General features: G+C 34.0%; 1 long non-coding RNA gene across 3 annotated transcripts in view; it reads left to right on the forward strand.

Annotated features, from left to right (window-relative positions):
* Positions 1-379: 379 nt before the first annotated feature.
* Positions 380-23,511, forward strand: part of LOC149534547 (uncharacterized) — a 123,451-nt gene continuing 100,319 nt past the window's right edge. Inside the window, exons 1-2 of one of the 3 annotated variants that reach the window (XR_016357788.1) lie at positions 380-779; positions 934-1,208. This is a non-coding gene — a long non-coding RNA (uncharacterized LOC149534547). Of the gene's footprint in view, positions 780-926; positions 1,209-23,511 lie in introns of those variants that run through there. The other 2 variants (XR_016357786.1, XR_016357789.1) reach the window with 2 other exon arrangements.

Genomic DNA, 23,511 nt, shown 5'->3' on the forward strand with positions numbered 1-23,511 from the left:
TTATATTTTTTATAGAGAAAATTGAATTTTTTTCCTACCAAAAATAGTATGGTCCAATAAAATAAATAAAAAATGTGATTTATAAAATAATGAAAAATTAGAAAAAGATATAAACATTTGAAGTTTCTTTTAATCTTTTAAATTCTATGAGTTGATTGATCAATTGAATCGGAAAATTGAACTAAATGATTCCAATACTTTCGTTAAAAAAAAAACAAAAAAAAACATATTAAACAGGTTAAGTAATCGAAATTATAGTAAAGATTATGAGAAGAGGATAAGCACTAGAAATTCTACTAAAGATTGTTAAAAGAGGATAAGCACTAACATATTATATTTTGATTTCAAATTCTCCTTTGCCTCTTATGGGTGCATTTTATCTTTAGCCGACGCGATTTGAGAAAATTCGATGAATGCCGCGTCGCGAATATACGTGGCCAGCATAGAGGAAACTTTCGTAAAGTGGGGGATAATTTTGCGTTGATGTCAGTTGACTCAGCAAATGGATAAGCATGAGCCGCTTCCCACATTTTGAGAAGAGTTTGACTGGAAGTTTCGCTCTGCTCCCACTGGAATATCGCAGCCAATTAATTTCTTACAGCAGCCCGTCACTAGCGACACATATTAGGAAGGGATCGTTCTTAATTCCTAAATCAAGGAACGTTGTTTGCTCAAATTTTCTGATATTTGCTCTTAAATATAAAATTCGCATTACTAGAAAGCTTTAAGGAGACTCGCTCTGATAGAAACCTAAAGATCGTTTTATGAATGTAGCACAGGTACGTCATTTCTCCAAATTTCAGAATGTTAAGCGGTAAATTGCATCTTAGAATGTTTATTATAAGGAGATGTTGAGAGATATTTAGTCAAATAAAACAGATTTTGAGGCGAATATCTCATATTGTGCATTTAAAATTACTCGTAAGGTTTCAGGGGACTTACTATCGTAAATCAACGGAAGAAGTTTGAAGCGAAAGACGGCTAAGGATGTTGTCCAGGTACGCATTTCTCCAACTTTTCATAATATTAAGCTGGAAATTGGATAATATTTGAGAAATTGAGAGATTTTGTAAAAGAAAATTTTAGGCGAATGCCTCATACTGTAAATTTATTGTTGCATGCAGCTTAAAATAAATAACAACTAATAAATTAAAAAGATGTAATACTTTTGATAACCAGTGCTAAGTAGCAACATTAAATTTTATCCATGAGATTTCTTGCTGTGATTAGTACTGAAGTTCTGACATGTTCGTAAAACCGAGGCTTTAACATTTCTCTTCCAGAGCACAAATTGTTAAAGAATGGCGCTTAGTATGGTACATATTAAACATGTACACAAAAAATTAATGAATTGCCATCTAACTTGTGGATATCTTGATAAGCCTTGCAATTATCGGGAAATTCTCGCAAATAACATATAATAATGTTGTTTCTGGATTTGACTGTAAATGTCCTAAAATATTTAGTTTCTATTACATTATTTTGAAATGTTTGTAGATTAGACTCAAGTTTTTCTTCCACATATATTTTCAAGCATTCTTCATAGTACATGTAGATTAAAAAAGAACTATGACTAAGAATTATAAATACATATTTGCTGTTGTGAATCGCTCTTTCTATGATGGTGAAGAATTTGTCAGTCCCTCCAAGGCGATCAGATGTGAGGAAAGATGCCTAACTCGAGAAATAATAAATATTTATGGATTTTTTTTTCTCTCCAGTACAAGAGAATACACTAAATCGCCAGATCTTTATATTTATTTAGGCAATTCTACTGCACGTCTTAACAGTACAAGTGCTAGTAATAAGTATAGACAATATTTATATGGATGGGTTATAGATTGAGGGGCTTCACTGATGACTATTTTATTTCAGAAATGCTGAATCACATGAAGCGAGATTTTGGAATAAACCGTCAAATATTTACAGATGCTTTTAGAAATTTAATATTTTATTAAAGATTAAATTCAAATGGATAATCGTCACAATTTTTTGATAGAGAAGCAGAGTCGACCGTCGAATAAAATAATCAATGGGAATCTTTTTAAATAGTATCAAAAACAGGTTTCTATTTCGTAGATAGTCATAATAATCGCCCTTGAAAATGGTGTGGGCGTTGCAAATTTGGGTAATGTTTATTCAGTATCTAGTATGTATCAAGAAATTAATTAGATGATTTTTATTTATTTTTTCAAATTTTCAACTGCTGAATAACTAGTAAAATTGTTTGTAGCTAAATTTTCAAAACACTGGATAAAAGCTCGGCCCGTTTGGTGAGCGGAATAGGAATACGTATTCCGGAATACGTATTCTGGAATAGAACGTATTCCTGTTCTCCGTTTGGTTCAGCGAATATTTGATGGGAATTCGCGGATCCTAAAATTTATGTTTTCTAAAATAAATAAAAAATGGAATAGGAATACGTATTCCAATACCACCTATTTTGGTGGAATTGCAAAACCCCATTTTTGGGCCAAAAATGGAATACGTATTCCATTTTTGCTTCGTATTCCAATCCCGTTTTGGTGCATCCAAACAAGAAATTCACAATTTTTGTAATACGTATTCCAGAATACGTATTCCTATTCGCACTTTACTAAGAGATCTCAAGCGCCCCTGCTCCATGGTAGCACATTCTAATCACCTCCTATGGATGTTAAATTTAGAAAACCCGTGCCCTGGAACTGATATTGAATGCCCTGCTCTTTTATTTTTCAAAATTTGTTGAGAGATACTATATTTCATGTCCACCACTCTCCTCCAAATTCCATAAAAACTTGGCATAAGAAGCAAATACATAGCTGTTAAATCAGCCATTAGGGACTATCCATTGCTAAATCAACAACTAAAACCGGATTTGAGAGCTGAAAAGGAAGCGAACAATTGATTATCAGTCATAAGGGGCGGCCTTGATTGCTTGATCCATCTTCAGGACAAGCCAGTATGGCCCTTTCATAGGCTTTCTCTGCCTTGCTAATTAATCCTTTCACCTAAAATGATCACCGCCAAACACAATTCGCCTTCAATTAGAAATAAAAATGAGAGCGAGCAAGATCTCAATTCCCAGTAAATCTTGACAAAGAAAAGGAAAAGAAAACTTATGAGAATGTTGCAAGCGGCAGACTGCCAGGATTTGTCTTCAACATCTCTTCGTAATATTCGTCTGTAATCTTGCAACAACATTCTCGTGCCTTCGTGCGGGCATGTGCCAAATGAAAAAGCGAGAATTCTGTTTTAAAGTTGTGAGAAGAGGGGAATCTGAACAGAATAGAATGGTGGTCTCTGTAGCGCCCAAATGCCCGATAAACGCACACGAGGGGACCAAATTAATGGCATATAGAGGGAAGACGAAATTTCGATCAACATTTTCAATACGAGCGATAGATTTCCAAGAATGGGAAGAACTAAGCGATTGTTCAACATATAGTACTATTGCTTGGAATATTATTTATGTCAGGCGGGTATCGTTGGTGCATAGGTGAACAGGGCAGAAGCGTCGCAAGCTGTAGTTAGAGGCACTGCAACAGTCTATTCCGATTGTGACGTGTAAATTGAGGAAGCGAATCAATTGAATTATTGAGATTTCATGGATACATTTTATCCTCACTCTATTATTGAGATGTCTTTTTGTGTATGTAAAATGCTATTGGTCCAATGGTATAACCTAGTGAAGCGAAAAATGTTGGAAATGGTTATGATATGGAAGTGTTGGTCAAATTTTTTATTAATTATATTAATTATTTTTAATTAAAAGATTTAGTTAGTGGAAATTTTTAATTCTTGTTGAAAATGAGAGCTCAATGACTCAACAAAGGTACCATCCTAACAAAGTATTTAAACTATGTCATTATATATTTGAAGACATACTAATTTGGCCACCCTTAAACATCGCGTATTAAAGAAAATTAAGTTTGGGAAAAATAGTTCAACTTTGACTATTTCATACTTTTAGTCAAAAAATCAAGTCTTGAAGTTTAAGCACCCTGTGATAAATGTTGGAAGTCATATATATATTTATTTATGTTATTACTGAATGTGCTTTTTGTCTATAATAAGACTTATTATTACATTGCAATATCATTCATAAGAAAATTGGTTTATACTTTAGTTTTGAATTAAAAAAATACTTTGGTCACATTATTAAGTGTTTTTTTGTTTTTATTGTGGAGATCATAGTTTTGAAGGAGAAAGTACTATTCATAGGCATTAAAATTGGAATTGATAGTTGTACTTATCATTTTGTAATATTATATTACATTAGGTTTTAGATAGGGTGATTATATATTAAGTGTGTAATGGTTATACATGGGTAAATGTGTGGACGAGTCTAACAAATATAAGAATGAATAAAATGTATTAGAGTATTCGATATAAGGATAAAATGGGATAAGTGTGTGGAATGTGTGTGTGTGTAGCCTAATAGATAATAGATAAGGAGAATGAGCCTAACCTTACAAGGGATTGTGCAATTCATTGACATGTACATGCATCGAGTCAATTTTCAAATTGGTAGAAAACTACTTATGGAAATGGCATGGGTATGGAAATTACACCATCACATTTTGAAGTATATATGTTTAATCTTAAAATAGTCATGCATCTCAAAGTTTGTATACTTATAAACGTACATGTATTGTAAGAAAACAAAAAGGATATCACAGGGTTCAAATGTAAAACAATGGATGCTATTAGTTTCTCAAGAAGATTCATAATTGTTATGCCTCCATTATTGCTCTTTTTTGGTTTTTGGCCCTTTATTTATTAGTAATCCAAGATCTCTTTAGCTTTGCAACGAGAAAAGGGGATATTGATAAGCCCTTCATAGATCAAAATAATTGCAAAGCCTTACATATGTAGACTTATCTTCATTGTACATAGTTTGAAACTTGTTATCTCGTCTACAATTTACATAATACTTAGTAGGGTTAGGAACTAGAGTGCATCTTTATAAATTACTATTTTCTTGATATAAATATAAAAGGTTGTCTTTAGTTACTGCATGTTCTTTCTTATATAAATGTAAGTTGTTGTAAACATTTACACTTTGTATGCTACAGCTTGTTAATGCACATATTGTGTCTTGGATCTTATTGTTTTTAGTATTAAGAGATCTAATTTTTTGGGGGTGGGGGATCAATAATCAATCTATTAAATAAATTTTCAATGACACAAACCCTTATCGCAACACAAACTTAACAATATAAAATGAAAGCATCAAACATGCACGCACATCCACAAAATAATGAAACACAAAACAAATATTTTTGTCTTGTGGAAATCGAACTTGGATGAAAGCCATATTGGGAATTAGTACCCAAATTGTGCACTCTTCTAAAGTATTCCCTATTAGGAGCTTAATCATGTTAGGAGTAGCCTTGTCAAAGAACTTAGAAGAGTAATTAAAGTGCCACCTTGTTAAAGGATTTACAATTAATGACATTTTAGGGTCCACAAAGTTAAGGGATTTTACTACTACAAATTGTAGGGAATAACAAGTAGAATAAAGTGTAGAACAACACCTCCTTTGCATGATCATATCCAATTTAGTACACACAAATGCTTCACTTCATACCCGACTATCTTTTGGATTGATCACACCTTTACACTTATGAACCACAATCAACATATAATTCTTTCTCATGTATCAAATATATAATGTTCTTCAAAACCCTAAATGTTCCACCAACTTAAACTTGCCAAACATGTTTCATTTTAAATTTCAAAAGAATCAATCACATACTGTGTGCCCAAACAAACATCTCTATGCACACAATTTTTTTCTATACCATGTCATCTTACAATCAACTTTACATTTGAATTTGTGAAGAACAATCAAACACATTTGACCAAACAAATCCTTCTTCTCGAATCCTCATGACATGCTTGTGTTCATCAATGGAATGCCACATCATTATCTCCAAACATTAAGACATGTAACTACATTGCGTCTATCTTGATCGAATTTGTTACAATGTTCATACAAATCACCAATCTTAGACCTACGATCGACAGCTCAAGAAAAAAGACACTTTATTTAGAAGCCTTTTGTATCACTACAATACTTGCTCACTGATCATCCAAATGAGTTGCGATCATAACCATAACATCTAGGTATGGGCAAGGTCATGGTGTGCCAAAAAGTGGTGATGTGAAAAATATGTAGTTTTGAAATGTCTAAAAGCATTTCAAAATCCTCTTTGACATTTTCCCCACCCATTTTGATACCAAACCAAAAAAGTAATACCTTGCTTTATCGAGTCCCCAATTTCAGAATGGGTATCTGATTTGAAATTGGGTACATGATCTATGCACCCAAATCATGGAACCAAATTCAAAATTGAAGGGAGTGGGGACTAATTTTTAAGTTATATAGTCCTAGTAAAATATATTTATAGTATAATTAGATAGGGGACTAATTAATATATATAGTTACTAAAATTTAATATATAGTATTAAATAATTATAATTTTTGATTATTATATAATTATTTTATTTTTAGTATAATAATATATTACATACATTATAATAATATATATAAGCTAAGTAAATAACCTATATGATGATGTATGTTCCTAGGGGTCCCCCTAGGGACATACATGTTGTGTTCTAATGCGTTGAAAGGGGTCAAGTGATACCTTATGACCCCTTTTGACCCATTCTACGACAATATATGTTCCTAGGGGTCTTGGCATGCCTAGGGACACACATCTTGTATTCCAATCAGTAGAAATTGGTCATAGATTATTGTATGACCCGTTTCGATATACTACATGATAATATATGTTCTTAGGGGTCCTAAGACCCCTATAGAAATAAATGTTGTGTTCCAATAGGTCAAAAGGGGTCATAGATTATCTTATGACCTCTTCAACCTATTACATGACAACATATATTTCTAGGTGTCATAGGACCCCTAGGAACATATGTTGTCATTTAATGGGTTGAAAGGGGTCATAAGGGATTCAATTACCCTTTTTAACCCTTTGGAACACAACATGTATGGAAGGTACATATATTGTTGAGTAATGGGTTGAAAGGGGGCATATTCTTTTGACCCATTAGACAATAACACACATGACCATAAGAGTCCTAGGACCCCTAGGAACATATATTGTCATGTAATGGTTCAAAAGGGGTCATAGGATACTTTATGAGCCCTTTCTACCCATTGGAATAAAAGAGGTACGTCCTTAGGGGTCCTTGGAACCTTAGGAACATATGTAGTCATGTAATAGCTCCTAAGGGGTCATAGAATACCTTATGACCTCTTTTTACCTATTGGAATAAAAGCAGTATGTCCCAAGAACATATGTTGTCATGTATTTGATTGAAATAGGTCATAGGTTATCCTATGATCCCTTTTAACTCATTGAAACACAACATGTTTGTCTTTAGGGGTCCTAGGACCCATATGAACATATTTTGTCATGTAATAAGTTGAAAGGGACCATAGGATATCTTTTAACCCTATTCGACACATTGGAATAAAACATGTATGTCCCTAGGGGTCCTAAGACCCCTAAGAACATATTTTATCGTATAATGGGTTGAAAGGTGTCATGGGATACCCTGTAACCCCTTTCTAACTATTCAAACACAACATGTATGTCCGTAGGACCCCTAGTAACATATATTGTCATGCAATTGGTCAAAAATGGTCATAGGGTGTCCCATGATCCCTTTTGACCCATTAGAACACATCATGTATATCCATTGGGATCCTAGGATCCCTAGGGACATACATCATGTGGTTGAATGGGTTGAAAGGCTTCATAGGATACCTATGACCTCTTTTCACCCATTAAATGATTACAAATGTTCATAGGGGTCCTAAGACCCTTAGGAACATACATCATGCCTTTGAATGAGTCGAAAGGGGTCATAAAGTTATATGACAACAGATGTTCCTGGGAGTCCTAGGATGGCTAGGGACATAAATCATGTGTTTGAATGGGTCGAAAGGTGTCATCAAGTAGCCTATGACCCCTTTTGACCCATTAAATGATAACATGTGTGCCTAAGGGTGTTAGGTTCCCTAGGAACATATGTAATGTGTTCAAATGAGTTGAAATGGTTTGTAGAGTACCTTATGACCCCTTTCAACATATTTCATGACAACATATATCCTTAGGGGTCTTAGGAGCCCTAGGGACCTATTACCTTTGTTTGAATGGGTTGAAAGAGATCATATGATAACCTATGACATTTCATGACAACATATATCCCTAGGACCCCTAGGGTCCTATTTCATTGATTCAAATGGGTAGAAAGGGGTCATAGGATAACCTATTACCTCTTTCGATGCATTTGATAACAACGTGTCCCTAGGGGCCCTAGGACACCTATGGACCTATTTCATTCGTTCGAATGGGTCAAAAGGGTTCATTGAATAACTTATGATCGATTTTGACACATTTCATGACAACACATGTCTCTAGGGGTCCTAGGACACATAAGGACCTCATTCATTTATTTGAATAGGTCAAAAGGATTCATAGGATAACCTATGCCCCCTTGAACATATTTTATTATAAGATATGTCCCTAGAGGTCCTATGACCCCTAGGGACATATTATAAATGTTCATATGGGTCAAAAGGGGTCATAGGATAATCTATGACCCCTTTTCACTCATTTCATGACATGCCTCTAGGGGTCTAGTATCTTGTCATGAAATGCATCAAAAGGGGTCACAGATTATCCTATGACCCCGTTTGACCCATTCGAAGAAATGAATCAGGTCCTAGGGACATATGTTGTAATGAAATGCATCAAAAGAGTCACATGTTATCTTATGACCTTCTTCGACCCATTTGAACAAATGAAATAGGTATCTAGGGGTCATAAGACCCTTAGGGACATATGATCTCATGAAATGTGTTAAAAGGAGTCATATTATAATTGTTCATATGCATAAAACATTTTTAATGACAACATATGTCCCTAAGGGACCTAGGACTCCTAGAGACCTATTTCATTTGTTCAAATGGGTCGAAAGGGGTTGTAGGATAACATATGACCCCTTCCTATGCATTTCATAGTAACAAATATTCCTAGGGGTCCTAGAGGTTATAGGACCCTTAGAACCCTAATTCATTTATTTGAATGGGTTGAAAGGGGTCATAGGATAACTTATGATCCCTTTTGAAAGATTTCATGACAAAATATGTCCCTAAGAGTCCAAGGATCCCTACGTGCCTATTTCATATGTTTGAATGGGTTGAAAAGGGACATAGGATAATCTATGATCACTTTTGACACATTAAATGACAACATATTTCCCTAAGGGACCTATTTCATTTTTTTGAGTGGATTGAAAGTGGTTGTAGGATAACCTATGGCCCATTTCTACTAACTAAAGACCTATTTTATATGTTTGAATTAGTAGAAAGGGGTCATAGGTTATCCTGTGACCACTTTCAACCCATTTGAACAAATGAAATAGGCCCCTTAGGGTCCTAGGTCTCTTAGGGACATATGTTGTCATTAAATGTGTCAAAAATAGTCATAGGTTATCCTATGACCCCTTTCAACCCATTTAAACAAATGAAATAGAACCGTTAGGGACATATGTTGTCATAAAATTTATCAAAAGGGGTTATAGGATTTCAACCCATTCAAGTAAATGAATTATGGCTCTAGGGGTCATATGACCCCTAAAGACATATGTTATCATGAAATGTATCGAAATGGGTCATAGGTTATCCTATGACCCATTTTGATCAATTTGAACAAATGAAATAGGTCCCTAGGGTTACTAAAATCCCTAGGAACATATATTGTCATGAAATACATCCAAAGGGGTTGAATAGGATATCATGTGACCCCTTTCAACCCATTTGAACAAATGAAATAGGTCCCTAGGACTCCTAGGGACATATGTTGTCATGAAATCTATTGAAAGTGGCTGTGAGTTATCCTATGACCCTATTTGAATAAATCAATTAGATTCCTAGGGGTTCTAGATCACATATGTTGTATTGAAATCTATTGAAAAGGATCATAGGTTATTCTATGACCCCTTTTGTCCTATATGAACAAATGAAATATGTCCCTAGGGGTTATAGGACCTCTAAGGACATATATTGTCATGAAATGTGTTGAAAATGGTCTTAGACTAACTTATGACCCCTTTCGACCCATTAAATGACAAGATATGTTCATAGGGGTACCATGACTCCTAGAAAATACATCATGTGTTTGAATAGATTGAAAGGGGTCATAGGGTACTCTATGACACATCTCATCCCATGATATGACAACATATGTTCCTGACATACGCCATGTGTTTGAATGGGTTAAATGGGGTCATAGCGAGAAAATGTGGAACATATATCATGTGTTCACATGATTCAAAAGGGTTCATAGAGTATCCTATGAACCCTTTCAACCTAATATACAACATAAGTTCTTAGGGGTCATAGGACCCCTAGGGAAATACATCATGAGTTTGAATTTATCGAAATGAGTAATAGAGTACCCTATGATCACTTTTGACCCACTAAATGATAACTATGTTACTAGGGGTCCTAAGACTCTTAGGAACATATATCATATATTTGAATGAGTCAAAAGGGTTCATAGAGTATGTTATGATCCCTTTTGACCCATTATATGACAACATATTTTCCTAAGGGTACCCATAGGGACATACATCATGTGTTTGAATGAATCAAAAGGGGTCATAGGGTATGCTATGACCCCTCTTGGCCCATTATATGACAACATATGTTCCATTGGGTCTTAGGACCCCTAGGAACATACGTTATGTGTTTGAATGACTTGAATGAGGTTATAGAGTGATTTATGATCCCTTTTGACCTATTAAATTAAAACATATGTTCTTAGGGATCCTAAGACCCCTAAGAACATATATGATGTGTTCAAATGAGTCAAAAGGGGTCACAGTGTATACTATGACTCATTTCAAGCCATTATATGACAACATTTGTTCATTGGGGTCCTATGACCCCTAGGGAAATACGTCATGATTTTGAATGGGTTGAAAGGGGTAATAGGGTACCCTATGATTTTTTTTACCCATTGAATGATAACATATGTCCCTCGGGGTCCTGAGACCCCTAGGAACATATATCATGTGTTTGAATGGATCAAAAAGGGGTCATAGGGTTTGCTATGACCCGTCTCAATGCATTATATGTCAACATATGTTCTTAGGGGTATTAGGACCCTTAGGGACATACATCATGTAGTTAAATGGGTCAAATGAGGTCATATGGTCCCCTGTGGATTATTTTGACCCATTTAATGAGAACATAGATTCCAAGGGGTTCTAGGACCCTAGGAACATATATCATGTGTTCAAATGAGTCGAAAGTGGTCATAGAGCACCCTATGACCCGTTTTGATGCATTATATGTCAACATATGGTCTTAGGGGTACTATGAAACCTAGTGACATATTTCATGTGTTTGAATAGGTCAAATGGGGTCATAGGGTGCCCTATGACCCTTTTTGACCCATTAAATGAGAACATATGTTCTTAGCGATCTTAGGACCCCTAGGAACATATATGAGTGTTTGAATGAATCGAAAGGGATCACAGAGTACCCTATGACCCCTTTCGACCTATTATATGAGAACATATGTTTGTAAGGGTCTTAGGATCCCTACAGACATATATCATGTGTTTGAATGGGTCAAATGGGGTCATAGAGTGTTCCCTATGACCCCTTTTGATCCATTAAATGAGAACATACATTCCAAGCGATCTTATGGCCCCTAGGAACATATACCATGTGTTTGAATGAGTCGAAAGGGGTTATAGAGTTCTATATGATCCTTAAGAACACTTAATTTCATTGAATGGGTAAAAAGGGGTGTGAGGGAATTCTAGGACCCCTTTTGAGCTATTAGATTAAATTATTTATGTGGTCAGGGTGTTAGGAATTGACAGATCCAGAACAATATAAGAATCAACAGTTAAATGCAGGAAAAAAAAAACATAATAACATAGATAACACACAAATTTGACATGGTTCACCCAAAACCTAGGCTACGTCCACCTACACATCCATCCAATCTTTCTTATTATCCAGTGATTATAGTACAAACCCTTATAGCTCAATCCTGCCGCAAGAACAACCTATCTCATTATACATTGCATTATCTTTATCCCTAACTCTAAGCTATCTTATATGATATATTCCCCCTTTAGGATTACAATAAGCCTATCTGAATAAGGCATGATCAGTCACCCCAAATAATTATGAAGTATGTACATTACTTCTCTGATCAGTCACCACAAACTAACATAGTGGTGCTAGGACTTATAAGCACACATGTTTTGATTGAATGGGTCAAAGTGTGTTAAAGGGTACCTTATGACCCCTTTTGATCCTTTGGATCTATTATATGTATGGTTAAGGGTCCTAAAGACTTTAGAAAAACATAATAAGGATCTTGAAATGGGGTCATAGTATTATTAAAAAAATTGAAAAAATAATATATTTAATTAAAAAAAATTAATTTTTGTTTGGCAAATTGGTGTCCAATTTGGGAAAGGGTATCCAATTTGGGAACGGGTACTCGATATTATTAGGTACCCAATTAGCCTTGGTTTTTCTTTGGATATGAACTCTCCATGGTCAACACCAAAAATGTCCCCAAAACATGTTTTTCGCCTATTATTTTGTATTTCTAACTTTGACCATGTAGCTGACAACTTTTATTTCATCCAAATTTGATGAAACAAAAAATGATTTCTTGAGAACATTATTAGATTTCTAGCAATATAATGTCTATTAAATATAAGTTTAGTAAGTAATTATTACTTATCTTCTAATGGAGTTAGCTACAAAGTGTTGATTGACACACTGATTGAAAAGTATCTATAACTTTCAAATGACATAAGATTTTTAAATTTAAAAGACGCGTCATATTATATGCTCTTCCTACTATAAGGTAAAAAAAGAAAAAAATGAATTAGTTAAAGTGGTCAGACATGTGAGTTTTTTATTCTCAAAATCTTATAGTACAAAATTCATAATTAATTGATTATTTTAAATAAAAATACCCAAAAATATGCATTGCATCAGAGCATGGGTGTAATTCTTATATCTAGAATCTTATTAACAAATATTATTATTTGATTTTGATTAAGGTGGTCAAACATACACCTACCTCTTATTTTTGGTTTGAAATTTTTGTATTACTGAATTAAAAGCCAAAAATTTCACTAATCAAATTTTGTTTCTCTTTAAATAAAACCTAGTATTTTAGAATTTGCATTCAATTTCCTATAGATTATTTTGTTACAATTTTTTGATATAATTTATATAACTACTTTAAAATTACACTTGAAGTTGAGATAACCCTGATTTGGTGTTTTTTCACTATCACTTAAGGGCATAGTATGGTTGACTATGATCTCGCACATACCCATCTACAAAAAATGTTCCACCTTCTCCTATGAATGTCCACTTAAATATTCATAGATTTGATGAACAAATAAAATTTCCTATTGCATGTCACTAACTTCTCTAATGGTCAAATTTCATCATCATTTTTGTGCCTTGCCTTCTCTTTCTCTTCTTCTTTCAACACCCCCCTTAAGATGATTCATCCACATTATTTCACCATTCTTGGTCCTTTGTGAGACTTCAATTCCTTTTGATGTTTTCCTTGGTCTCCTCTCATCTTATTCCTATGTCTTTTCTATTGTCTCTTTACAACTCCTTTTGTTTGGCTCCCCCTTTGTTTTGCTTCTTTTGCCCTTCTCAACTTCTCTCCCTTTGAAAAAAATGACAAAGACAACCATGTTCCCTTTTTATGTGACTTCTCATCCTATGGTGTAGTTCTTTTTTCTTATCAATCCACCATTAGATTTCTCCACTTCTTGATCCTAGATTGATGTTTGCCTATCTATTCTTAGTTCAAGCTAGATAGGGGTGAGACCCCTAAATCTTCTCTTAGATACTCAAAAGTATTATTTTTGAAGAAAATTTGTGAAGATATCAAATAATTACTCCTTGGCTAGTACATATTCCAACCTGACCTCTTTTTCTTATACTTTTTCTCTTATAAAATAATACTTTATTGATATGTGTTTTGTCTTCGAGTGCATCACTAATTTTTTGGATATGTTAATTGCACTAGCATTATCACAATTAATAACTACAAGTTCCTCCTTTTCCTCTTAAACTTCTTGAAGTATCTATTTGATCCAAATTTAACTTGATTTTAACTCATTGTTGCAAAAACATATTTGGCTTTAGTAGTTGATTACAATATGCAGTTCTTCTTCTTGCTGGCACATGAAATTAGTCTCCCTCTAAGAAATAATACACCAAGGGTTGTACTCTTTCTATCATCTATGTTACCTTCCCAGTGAGTATTAGTAAAGACATCAAGCTCAAAATTTTCCTTGCGGGGATACCATAGACCATACTCTTCAGTACCCTTAAGAATTCTGAAGATCCTCTTTGTAGCTACCATGTATGACTCCTTTGGGTTGGATGAAACTTTGGCTACTATTCCAACTACCCATGCTATGTCTAGTATGTTGTGCACAACATATTGCAGCTTACCAATCATAAATTGGTAAAGTGTGTCATTTACTTTAGTGCTATCATTGGATTTCCCACCAGTTTTGCTTCATCGGTACCAAATTTATTCATTATTTTCTTCACATGTTTTGTTTACTCTATGAAGATCCCTCCTTTTAGATGGGATACTTGAAGTCTAAGAAATAATTTTATTTCTCTGATCATGGTCATTTTGAACTCTCTCTTCATGGCCTCAACAAACTCAAGACTTAGCTTATCATCTCCTCCAAAGATGATGTCATAACTTTTTTTTTTAGTAATTAAAAAACTTAGTTCTATTTCTTGCTTCATGTATTAATTGCACTTGTCACTCGTTCTTATGAACCCAATATTTATCAAGTATGAGTGAAATCTCTTATACCATGCTTTGGGTGCCCATTTAAATCCATACAAGGATTTTCTTAGTCTACATACTTGAGTTTTTCCTCATTCATTCTCAAATCCCTTAGGTTTCTTAATGTACACTTCCTCTTCTAGATCTTTTTTAAGGAATATAGACTTTGCATCCATCTGGTACATTTTTTAATTTCTTGTAGTTTCCAAATGCTAAGAGTATTCTAACCCCTTCCAACCTAGCCACCGGTCTAGAGGTTTCTCTATAGTCTATTCCTTCTTCTTGTGCACAACCTTCACAAAAAATCTATGCTTTTTTTTTACCACCTCTCCATCCTCATCCATCTTGTTTTGGAACACTCATATTGTACCAATGACATTATTGTCTCTTGGTTAGCTAACTAAGGTCCATGTATCATTATTTATTATTTGATCAATCCCCCCCCCCTCCATGGCCTTTCTAGAGTCTTTATCTTATAGATATCTTCTCTTATTCCTTTCTCTTGGTCATCATCTAAAATTCTTGTCTCCAATGATCTAGTTAGTGGAGTGGTTCCTTCTCACATACTTTGTTAGAATCAATTCCCCTTCAGGTACTTCTTATGTTTATCCTTCATGTTGAGCTTCTTCTTTTTGAGATGGTATAACATCTTGTACAATTCCCCCTCTATTGGTATCCTCTCCACTATGTCACTAATTGGATTGCATTCAATTTTTTTTAGTCTTCTAGTTATTTATTTCTTTCTTCCACATTTTTCTTTGACAAATCATCCACCCTTACATTGGAAAAATCCACAATCTTGCTTGTCTAAAGGTTCATACCTGCTCTTATGTTGTGCTTTTGGTAGAATATCCTAGAAAGATACCCTCATTTCTTTTAGGCTCAAAATTTCCTTGGTATTAATCTCTCTTGATGTAGAATTTGCTTCCAAATACCTTAAAATAAGTAACATATGGTATATGGCCAAACCATAGTTAATAAGGAGTTTTCTTTGTTCCCTTCTTCACTTGTACCCTATTCAAGGTGTACAAAGTTGTGCTTCCAACTTCTTGTTAGCGTGAATACTAATTATATTCCTATAGGAGAGTATCCTAAAATTGATGGACCTCTAAATCTTGATTGTGTGTCATATTCATGATAGTGTTTGTCATTGATGTCAACATATTGGTTATTCTATGAAGAATGACAAAGAAGAATAAATTTTTTTTGGTTTCATGAGGATCAAGGAACTAAGTTGAACTTATATGGATATGGTATAACATTATGCATAGTTTGGTGATGTTATAGTTAAGAGAACATGCAAAAATATGAAGATAGTACATAGTTATTCAAGATTTATTAAAGACAATGTTCAAATAAAGATCCTGTGTAATAGCTAGTGATGTTTGGATTTTATCTTGCAACTAATCTATAATCTGGTTATGTGGACTTGGCAAAAGGTAGAAGACATGAAAAAGATATAGATTGTAAATGTAGTATTTTAAGATGGTCCTATATTATTCTTGTAAATTGAGAAAGCCTCAAGGTTGAATCAATAATTTTTTTTAAGACTTGGTATAAAGGGAAGATGTTTTCCTTGAGGTAGAGAGTGATTCAGTGAAGTATTTGAGTAATAAGAGTATGCAAAGTTGAATGTGAGATCCAATGAACCTGATATTGAATATCTTTTGATCAATGAATTTTTTGGTGTAGTTGAGGCATGATGAGTGAACAAAGAGATTGTATTTGGAAAAGAAGTTATTGTGGACAAATTTTTACTTGTATAATTTTGAAAAAGGATAGTACTAAGACCAGTTAGGTATCAAGTTTGATGGTATTTGTCTGAAGCTTTTTGGATAGTAGGTCCTTCTGTCTTCCACAACTACCAGCACGGTTGACACAACTCCTAACAATGTTGGAATCTCCTAACATGGATTCAAAGTCTCCTAATAGGGACTGATATGTACTTAATGAATTTCATTGACTCCTAACATGGTCCATCCTCTTACAAGGAGCTTACCTATTAGTACATCATATTGTGGGTACCATCCCCACAAAGGTTTTCCCTCTAATCAAGGGTTTCCCTAGTAAACAAATATGATGTAATTTTTGTGTGTTGATATTTCTATTGTTGTTGCATCTACGATTTACATGTTTTGAAATTAATAAGGATAATGAGATGTGTTTTAATTGCACAATTGATTCACCCACCCCTAGTTATTTTGGTGGACTTTATTTTCTAACGATTGGTATTAGAGCATCAAGTCCTTGAAGGAAAATCATAACAACTTAAGGAGATCTATGGTGTATTTTAGGAAAGAAAGTTCAAAGTTTGATATAGTTAACTATGATAGTTGGAGGGAGAAGATGAAGACACATTTTCTATGTATGGGTTTGAGATATTGGTTGATCACTATGAGGAAGAAGGATGCGGTTGATGAAGATAAGCTTAAGGCTTATAATGAACCTCAGAGAGAAAAGTTTATGTGCAATATGTTTGCTAGAGAAGCACTCTTGACAACTCTTCCTGAAAATGAGTATAGCTAGGTAAAAAATTTAAAACTAGGTCATTAATTTTGGAAATCTTTGGAATCTAAATTTGACAATGATAAGCATGCTACAAAGGTTAGAGTATAGAATTAGATATGTTTAATTTAAGATGCTAAGATGATGGAAGATGAATATGTAAAAGTTATTTTGAAAAAATATAAGAGATTTTTGCACAAATTAAGGTTTGTGACAAAACAAAAGATGAATATGAAGTTATATGGAAAATATTGAATACTTGGACACCTACATACAAATAGACAGCACGGATGATTGAACAAATTATTCCCTAGACACATAATTTCACAAGAGAAAATCTTCTTGGGAGATTGGAATCAGTTGAGATGTGGATGAAATAGACTCCAAAATTCCTTAGAATTGAGACTACTTTCAATACATTAAGTGTTAGACCTATGTTTACAAGAAGAACAAGTACAAGTGGAGATTACAATAGTAGCAACCAAGGAAAAATAGAAGAAGACAAGAAGATTGAGGAAGGCCTTGCCATTCTTATCAAGAGAGAACCTAAAGAAATGGAAATCTTTAAATGTTGGACATGTGATGGGTATGGTCATTATTCTTCCAAGTGCCCTAATAAAGTAAGAAGAATTAAAGAAGAATCTGTATAAGCCAAGTAAGTGTCTATTTGCTAATGACGAGAAATTATATGGTTTTGTGAATTTTTTTTGAGTGAAAGTCATGATGAGAGTGATAAAATGGGATTCATTGCTATCAAAGAAGAAAGTAATGAAAAAGAAGAAGTTATAGAAGAAAGAGCATTAATATCACAAGTTGAAAATAAACAATCTGATTGGATTATAAATAGTGGTTGTTCTCATCATATGACTAGAGATATGTACAAGTTCATTGAATTCAATAGCTATGATGGTGAAATTGTTAGAGTTGGAAATAATGCAACCTATCACATTAATGAAAATGATCTATTACACTTGATGGAAAACAAACATTGGTGATGTTGATTTTGTCGATGAGTTGAAAAATAATCTTTTGAGTGTTGGATAGTTAGTGGAGAAGGGATATATATTTAAATTCATAGGACAGACATCCATTATCAAAGATAAATATGGTAAGTTGATTGGTACTAGTACTAGGACAAGAGGTAAAAAAATTCAGTTGAATCCTATTGAGATGGCATGCTTAATTGCTAAGGTAGATGACAGTTGGTTATGGCATAAGATATTTTTCCATATAAACTTTGATAACATTGAAGAGACCAATACTACATTTTCTATTAGAGATTTTCCTAAGATGGAAAAGCCTACTAATGTGGTATGTAAGGAATGTATTATGACAAAGTAGAAGAAAAGTTCATTTCCAAGAAAAGAAGTTTATTACATCTATGAAGTTGGAGATTGTACATATAAATTTGAGTGGTCCCACAAGGACAAGATATTTATATGGTGAAAGGTATTTTATGATTCATGTTGACAATTTTTCAAGAATGACGTGGGTAGCATTTTTTAGAGAAAAAATTGAAGCATTTGGGAAGATTAAGTTGTTTAAGAACAAAGTAGAAAATGAATCTGGATTAAAGATTAAATGTTTGAAATTTGATAGACAAGGAGAGTTTACTTTTAATGAGTTTAATAGGTTTTGTGAAGTGAATAACATTAAAAGAAATCTTTCAACCCCTAAGAAACCTTAACAAAATGGTATAGCAAAGAGGTGAAATAGATCTATAACAAAAGCAACAAGAGCTATGATGTTTGGAAATAATGTGGAAAATATATTCTCGAGAGAAGTAGTAAATACAGTAGTATACATTATGAACATATTACAAGTTAAATAAGTGAATCATAAGAGACCCTATTAATTGTGCTTTTGACATGCAACATTAGTTAAGTATTTCAGATGTAATATCCCTGTCTTCTATTTAATTAATTACTGTATTACAAAGGAGAAGCTTCTAGAGTGTTTATTAATTATTGGAAAGGGGGAAGTCTCTAGTAATTTAATTTTCTAGAAGCACAATTAATTATGTATTGCAAGGGAGGAGTTTCTAGAGAATGCATTAATTATTGGAAGGGGGAAGCTTCTAGCACTTGCAATTAATTAATATTTGAATTCCTTCTAGAAGGGTGTAGGAAAAGTATAAATAGAGGTGGAAGAGTCATTGTTGAGCATCAGATGATTGTGAATTGCATTTGATAAAGCTTGAAGGTGGAGTTAGAGATTTGGTCTTGGCATAGAGGACATTCATCCTCTCTTGTAACATTCTAGACATCATTCCCTTGGTGTTTTCCCTTTGGAATACATTACTATGTATTTGATTTTATCATTTTGAGAAGTAATATTATTTGAGCAATGGTTCAATCTTCAATTTGCATAAATTCCTTCTTGCTCATGTTATGTGGATTGAAACCTATGCAAAGACATTAAAATCACTTTCAGCAGTTGGTTTAGTTCTTAGGCATTTCTAGGGTGCCCATTATAGTGTTATCAAAGCTATAAGTCCTACTATCATATGGAGGTCTTATAGGGAATTTGGGATAGCCAAATAGAGAGAAAAGTGTTTGACAAAATGTATATCAGTCCAGATTAGGAAAATGTAATGTTCAAGTTATTGGATACATTAGAGGAGTAGAATAGGAAAATGGAAATGATGCAATAGGAGCAGAATAGGTGAATGGATATGATGTTGTAGCTTATGGCTAGACAGATGGGCATCAATATTGGCGATTTGTAGGTTGCTCCACTGTAGGAGGTAGTTGATTCCTTTGGTGGGATTGAGACACATATAGAGCCACCTAACTATGATGTTGGTGATGTGGGCATTTCAGCAAAGTCAGTAGATGTGGGTTTACAATCTAGTATTATTGATTCACAATCTAGTGTTGAATCATGTGTGCAGAGTTAGGAGTTCACATATGAAGCTTTGTTAGGGGATGGCAATGCAACAATAGTGGGATTAGGCAAATGCGAGGATATTGTCATATCAATAGCCACTTCTGTGTTAGTTGAACCATCTAACAAGGAGTTTAGTAGTATGCATACAGTTGTTGATGTGTGTTCTAATGAAGGCACACATGTTGATGATTATGAGTTTTCATCAACTACAGATTTAGTTTAGTTTTTTGTTACGGCAGTTAGTGTTGTTCCTATGTCCATATATTTTGATGTGGATACACCTATTATTGATATAGTTGGCATGAGTGCATATGGTTTACCTACAACTACATCTTTTTCAATGCATGTTGGTGCTAATTTAATTAATTACTGTATTACAAGGGAGAAGCTTCTAGAGTGTGTATTAATTATTGTAAAGAGGGAAGCCTCTAGTAATTTAATTTTCTAGAAGCACAATTAATTATTGTATTGCAAGGGAGGAGTTTCTAGAGAGTGCATTAATTATTGGAAGGGGGAAGCCTCTAGTATTTGCAATTAATTAATATTTGATTTCATTCTAGAAGGGTGTAGGAAAAGTATAAATAGAGGTGGGAGAGTCATTGTTGAGCATCGGATGATTGTGAATTGCATTTGATAAAAGCTTGGAGGTGTCAGTTAGAGATTTGGTCTTGGCATTAGAGGACGTTCATCCTCTCTTGTAACATTCTAGACGTCATCCCCTTGGGGTTTGGCCTTTGGAATACATTGCTATGTATTGATTTAATCATTTTGAGAACTAATATTATTTCAATAGCGATTCAATCTTCAATTTTCATAAATTCCTTCTTGCTCATGTTATGTGGATTGAAACCTATGTAAAGACATTAAAATCACTTTTAGTAGTTGGTTTAGTTCTTGGGCATTTCTAGGGTGCCCATTATAGTGGTATTAGAGCTTTCCTGCAAAGTGTTTCATGAAGTTACAACTAGTAGGTGCTCATTACAGTGGTATGAGAGCTTACTTGCAAAGTGTTTCACAAAGTTATAACCGGTAGGTGCCCATTACAGTGGTATTAGAGCTATAAGTCTTGCCATCCTATGGAGGTCTTATAGGGAATTTGGAACAACTGGATGGAGGGGAAAATGTTTGAAAAAATGCTCAGATGGTTACTGCATACATTAGAGGTGGGGCAGTGTTTGCAACAACAACAAAATAGGCAAATGTATATGATGTTGCAGCTTATGGCTAGATATACGAGCATCAATATTGATGATTTCTATGTTGCTCCAGTGCAGGAGGTAGTTGATTCCTCGGGTGGGATTGAGACACATATAGAACCACCTAGCTATGATGTTGGTGATGTGGGCATTTCAATATAGTTAGTAGATGTGGGTTTACAATCTAGTATTATTGGTTCACAATCTGGTGTTGAGTCATGTGTGCAGAGTCAAGAGTTCACATATGAAGCTTTGTTAGGGGATGGTGATGCAACAATAGTGGGATTAGGATAATGTGAAGATATTGTCATATTAGCAGCCACTTCTATGTAAGTTGAACCATCTAATGAGGAGTTTAGCAGTATACATGCAATAGTTGATGTGTGTTCTAATAATGGTGCCCATGTTGATTATGAGTTTTCATCAACAACAAATTTGGTTTAGTTTTTTGTTGAAGCAGTTAGTTTTGTTCCTATGTCCATATATTTTGATGCAGCTACACCTATTGTTGATATAGTTAGCATGAGTGCATATGGTTTTCCTGTAGCTATGTCTTCTTCAATACATGTTGGTGATGATCGGGATTCCAATCCAATATATATTATGTGGGTGGATATAGGGGTGAAAAGGTTTCATAGATCTTCTATGGAGTTGCCTTTTGGTGAGATTCTGACTTCCACATCATCAACACGAGTTTTGGGTGCTAGGCTGTAGGACATGTGGTTGGTCCTGATGATGTTGGTTTGCAATTGGTTTAATGTCCATAGGTATGTCACATACTACTTCATTTGGGATTTGGGTGGAGGTTGGAGTTCATTATGTTGCTGGATTGCTTGAGGACAAGCAATTTCAATGAGGGCAGACTGTAATGTCCCCGTCTTTTATTTAATTGATTTAATTAATTATTGTATTACAAGGGAGAAGCTTCTAGAGTGTGTGTTAATTATTGGAAAGGGGGACGCCTCTAGTAATTTAATTTTCTAGAAGCACAATTAATTATTGTATTACAAGGGAGGAGTTTTTAGAGAGTGCATTAATTATTGGAAGGGGAAGCCTCTAGTACTTGCAATTAATTAATATTTGATTTCCTTCTAGAAGGGTGTAGGAAAAGTATAAATAGAGGTGGGAGAGTCATTTTTGAGCATTAGATGATTGTGAATTGCATTTGATAAAAGCTTGGAGGTGTGAGTTAGAGATTTGGTCTTGGCATTAGAGGACATTCATCCTCTCTTGTAACATTCTAGACATCATTCCCTTAGGGTTTGGCCTTTGGAATACATTGCTATGTATTGATTTAATCATTTTGAGAACTAATATTATTTCAGCAGAGGTTCAATCTTCAATTTGCATAAATTCCTTCTTGCTCATGTTATGTGGATTAAAACCTATGTAAAGACATTAAAATTGCTCTCAGTAGTTGGTTTAGTTCTTGGGCATTTCTAGGGTGCCCATTACATTAGAATACTTTGAAGTAAGTGTTACATTAAAAGGGATGATGATATTAAAAAAAATTATTGAAGGAGTGATGAAGGCATGTTCCTTGGTTACTCATTGAAACGAAAAGCTTATCAATGTTTGAATCAGAGAGATAAGAATATTATTGAGAGTGCAACTGTTAGAGTGGATAAAAATTTAGAATTAAGGAAAGAATACTTGATTATAATTCTGATGAAGAGACTAATGCAAGGATTGATCTAGAGAATGTTGAGTTGTTTTACAAGATTGGCATTGATTCGTAGAATGAGTTAGAAGTAGTAATAGAAAGATAGTAACCTAGGACTAAGCCTAGAGAAGAAATTAGAGTTGAACAAGTGACACCTAACAAGAATTTGACAAAGAATCATCCCGTCAATCATATTATTGGAAGAAATGATAAAGGAGTCATGAAAAGGAATAAGTTACATGAATACTTGTGTTAGATTTCAAAACTTTAACCTAAAAGTGCTAATGAAGCTAGTAAAGACTTTTGGATTAAAGATATGAAAGAAGAACTAGATCAAATTGAAAAGAATAAGACTTGG

The sequence above is a fragment of the Cupressus sempervirens genome, chromosome 10 (genome assembly GCF_028749045.1).
Source record: "Cupressus sempervirens isolate cs-2001-9-10 chromosome 10, ASM2874904v1, whole genome shotgun sequence".
NCBI lineage: Eukaryota > Viridiplantae > Streptophyta > Pinopsida > Cupressales > Cupressaceae > Cupressus > Cupressus sempervirens.